Raw genomic sequence first — 5,271 nt, 5'->3', positions numbered from 1 at the left:
CTTCATCTGGGATCATATTAGGCGAGGGGAGATCGAGCTCAACTATGTCAACACTCATGATAACCTTGCGGATATCTTCACAAAGCCCTTAGATGAAGCAAGATTTCGCGAGTTAAGGCATGAGCTAAATATCATTGATTCGAGCAATGTGGCTTGAACCCTTGCACACCACACCATACTCATCTTGATATCTTGTTTAGTTGTAGGCATGGACATAGGGGGAGTGTTGTTCTCTCAATGAACTCTCCCTCCCCCCATTATGCATAAATTGATCAACTCTTTCACATTAGCCATTGTTGATGGTACTTGTGCTTCAAAGACGAGTTTTGGTCATGGGCCCAAGGATAATTCTTCGTGGTGCCATACCAATTGACTCAAAAAGACAGCGGAGGAGTCCTCAATATATGGTTTAACATAGGCATTAGAAGCTTAATTATCATAACAATATTTAAGTATGGCAAAATTTTCAGATTTGTAAAGAGTAGCATCATATTTTTCAATCAAAGAAGCAATTTCATAAGCACCCTTAAAAGCAACAAATTCTTCAATTTGTTGAACATCATAGTAATTATAAACACCCTTAGCATATGAAGATACGATTCCATTATCACTAAACTCACATTGGCAGGGAAGGTGTTTCTTAGGGTCTTCAAAACAACAAGCAAAACCATATATTTCACATAAATTCCAAGCATAGCATTGCAAACGATGAATTTGATCCGGTAAAAGTTTCCCTTTTTGAGATAAGCGGTGTCGCACATAACAAGCATGCTCATCTAAAGATTTGCCCTCAACTAAGCTAGTTGGGGTTTCAACACGAGCACATAGGGATCGAAGATGATCCAAGTAAAAAGCTTCAGGAGTGTGATAGATTTTGAGTGGTTCTTCAACCATTGGTTCAGTAGGTACCACTAATTTTTTTGGTATTTTGCGTTTCCTACCCTAACTAAAGGTAGAAAACAAGAGCACAAAATAAAAACTATGTAGTGATAAAGCAAACAAGCACACACGAGAATATTCACCCCATGCTATAACACCCCGGCAACGGCGCCAGAAAAAGGTCTTGATAACCCACAAGTAGAGGGGATCAATTGTAGCCTCTTTCGATAAGTAAGAGTGTCAAACCCAACGAGGAGCTAAAGGTAGAGCAAATATTCCCTCAAGTTCTATCGACCACCGATACAACTCTACGCACGCTTAACGTTCGCTTTACCTAGAACAAGTATAAAACTAGAAGTACTTTGTAGGTGTAACAGGATAGGTTTGCAAGAATATAAAGAGCACGTAAATAAAAACTAGGGGCTGTTTTAGGTAAAGAAGCAATAAAGTTAGTATAGCGAGTGTGGAAAAGTGGTGGTAGGAGTTGCGAAATTGTCCCTAAGCAATTGACTACTTTACTAAACCGATAGCAAGTTTTATGTGGGAGAGGGCACTGCTAGCATGTCATCCCTGACTTGGAATTCCATGCACTTATGATGTGAACTATTAGCAAGCATCCGCAGCTACTAACGTTCATTAAGGTAAAACCCAACCATAGCATTAAGATATATTGGTCCCCCATCAATCCCGTATGCATCAATTTCTATGCTAGGTTGAAGCTTCTGTCACTCTTGCCCTCCAATACATAGTCCTATCAACATACAACTAACCCTATGGTGTGATCCACGCGCGCACTCATATGATGGGCACCAAAGGACAGCAAAATAACGACAAGCAAATTAAACCAATCATAGCAATTCACCAATTACCAATAGGACAACGAAAATCTATTCAGACATCATAGGATGGCAACACATCATTGGATAATAATATGAAGCATGAAGCACCATGTTCAAGTAGATGGTACAACGGGTTGCGGGAGAGTGGACCGCTGTAGATAGATGGGGGAAGGTGATGAAGATGTTGGTGAAGATGACGGAGGTGTTGGTGTAGATTGCAGTGGTGATGATGGCCCCGGCGGCGTTCCGGCGCCACCGGAAGAGAGGGGGAGAGGGCCCCCCTTCTTTTTCTTCTTCTTCTTCTTCTTCCTTGAGCTTCTCCCTAGATGGAAGAAAGGTTTCCCCTCTGGTCCTTGGCTTCCATGGCATGGGAGGGGCGAGAGCCCCTCCGAGATTGGATGTGTCTCTCTGTCTCTCTCTGTTTCTGCGTTTCAGATTCTGGCCTTTCACCATTTCTTATATTCCCGGAGATCCGTAACTCCAATTGGGCTGAAATTTTAAGACGATTTGTATCCAGAAGGGCACCAACCGCCTTACAAGGTGGCCACGAGGTTCAGGGGCGCACCCACCCCCTGCCTCGTGCCCCCCTCGGGCATCACCTCAGGTTGATTCTTCTTCCCAAAAATCGCATATATTCCAAAAAAATCTCCGTCGGTTTTTATCCCGTTTGGACTCCATTTGATATGGATTTTCTGCGAAACAAAAAACATGCAACAAACAGGAACTGGCGCTGGGCACTGGATCAATATGTTAGTCCCCAAAAATAGTATAAAAAGTTGCCAAAAGTATATGAAAGTTGTATAATATTGTCACGGAACAATCAAAAATTATAGATACGACAGAGACGTATCAGCATCTCCAAGCTTAATTCCTGCTCGTCCTCAAGTTGGTAAATGATAAAAAAGATAATATTTGATGTGGAATGCTACCTACCACAATCTTGATCATGTAATCTAATCATGGCATGAATATTAAGACATGAGTGATTCAAAGCAATAGTCTATCATTTGACATTAAGACAATAATACTTCAAGCATACCAACCAAGCAATTATGTCTTCTCAAAATAACATAGCCAAAGAAAGCTCATCCCTACAAAATCATATAGTTTGGCTATGCTTCATCTTCGTCACAAAAAATGCTCCCATCATGCACAACCCCGATGACAAGCCAAGCAATTGTTTCATACTTTAGTATTTTCAAACTTCTTCAACCTTCACGCAATATATGAGCGCGAGCCATGGACATAGCACTATAGGTGGAATAGAATATGATGATGGAGGTTGTGTGGAGAAAAAAAGAGAGAAAGTCTCACATCGACGCGGCTAATCAACGGGCTATGGAGATGCCCATCAATTGATGTCAATGCGAGGAGTAGGGATTGCCATGCAACGGATGCACTAAGAGCTATAAGTGTATGAAAGCTCAAACTGGAAACTAAGTGGGTGTGCATCCAACTTGCTTGCTCATGAAGACCTCGGCCATTTGAGGACGCCCATCATCGGAATATACAAGCCAAGTTTTATAATGAAAATTCCCACTAGTATATGAAAGTGATAACTCAAGGGACTCTATATGAAGAACATGGTGCTACTCTGAAGCACAAGTGTGGTAAAAGGATAGTAGCATTGCCCCTTCTCTCTTTTTCTCTCATTTTTTTTTGTTTTTTTTTGTTTCTTTGTAGGCTTCTTTGGCCTCTCTTTTTTTGGGGGGGCTTCTTTGGCCACTTTTATTTTGATAACCTCACATGGGACAATGTTCTAATAATGATGATCATCACACTTTTATTTACTTACAACTCAATATTATAACTCGATACTAGAACAAAATGACTCTATATGAATGCCTCTGGCGGTGTACCGGGATGTGCAATGATCTAGCGTAGCAATGACATCAAAAAATGGACAAGCCATGAAAACATCATGCTAGCTGTCTTACGATCATGCAAAGCAATATGACAATGATGCTCAAGTCATGTATATGAAGATGATGGAAGTTGCATGGCAATATATCTCGGAATGGCTATGGAAATGCCATGATAGGTAGGTATGGTGGCTGTTATGAGGAAGATATAAGGTGGCTTATGTGTGATAGAGCGTATCATATCACAGGGTTTGGATGCGCCGACGAAGTTTGCACTGACTCTCAAGGTGAGAAAGGGCAATGCACGGTACCGAAGAGGCTAGCAATGATGGAAGGTTGAGAGTGCGTATAATCCATGGACTCAAGATTAGTCATATAGAACTCACATACTTATTGCAAAAAACTATTAGTCATCGAAACAAAGTACTACGTGCATGCTCCTAGGGGGTAGATTGGTAGGAAAATACCATCGCTCGTCCCCGGCCGCCACTCGTAAGGAAGACAATTAATAAATACCTCATGCTCCAACTTCGTTACATAACGGTTCACCATACGTGCATGCTACGAGAATCACAAACTTCAAGACAAGTATTTCTACAATCCACAACTACCCACTAGCATGACTCTAATATCACCATATTTATATCGCAAAACTATTGCAAGGAATTAAACATATCATATTCAGTGATCTATAAGTTTTATGTAGGATTTTATGACTAAACATGTGAATGACCAATTCATGTCATCTCTCTAAATAGATATAAGTGAAGCAAGAGAGTTTAATTCTTTCTACAAATGATATGTCCACGCTCTAACAAATATAAGTGAAGCAAAAGGGCATTCTACAAATGGCGGTTTTCTATGTGAAGAGAAACAGGCAATACAAACTTCAAATGATATAAGTAAAGCACATGAAGCATTCTATAAAGCCATACTCGAAAAGTATAAGTGAAGTGCAATGAGCATTCTAACCTATTCTAACCTATAAGGTTGCTAGCCAACTTGGCTCCACGGTGATCCCTCAATTTGCTGCCTTTGTGACCATCAGATCGTCCTCGTTTTGAGCCTGGGCCGTCAGATCTTCACCTCCTGGTAAATCTTGTTTTCACCCTGCAGTTGTTTTTTCTGCTCAATGATGGGTGGGTTCGTCTCGCCCTTGTATTGGCTGGGTCAGCCGCGCTCGTGTGCTAAAGGGATTTGCCAGTCAGCTCCACGCGTGCCGCACCGTGTCTCGTCTCAAGTCGCGTAGGTCCCCAATTCCCACAGCACAAACCCTAGCCTCCCCAAGCCCCGCGGCGCCGCACTCTCTCCTCCTCCTCCGTCCTTCCTCGTCAGCCATCACAGCCATTCCACCTCGCTCCTCTCTGTCCGACGACCATGCCACCGGGAGGAAGCCACCGCACAAGAGGTCAGGGGCCGCCACCACCGCGAGCTAGTGGACCCCCGTGGCGAGCCTTTGGGCAGGAAGCCGATGGGGAGCACGCAACAAAGCCGCGCCCGCCGCCAGGGTCTTCCCGCTGGAGGTGGAGGAGCAGGGGATCCCGCCAGATCCGAGGCGTGAGGGCGCGGCGGCGACCTGCAGGCAAAGGGCGACGGCTGGGGCGCTCGATTCGGTCCAGTGCCATGAGCCTCTCCCTGCAGGGTAGAGAGAAGATGGGGGAAAGAGAGAAGGAAGGAGATGAGGGAGAAAA

This window comes from Triticum urartu, chromosome 1A, assembly GCF_056163025.1.
Source record: "Triticum urartu cultivar PI428250 chromosome 1A, HENAU_Tu73, whole genome shotgun sequence".
NCBI classification, from domain to species: Eukaryota; Viridiplantae; Streptophyta; class Magnoliopsida; order Poales; family Poaceae; genus Triticum; species Triticum urartu.
This window is presented reverse-complemented; position numbering follows the sequence as displayed.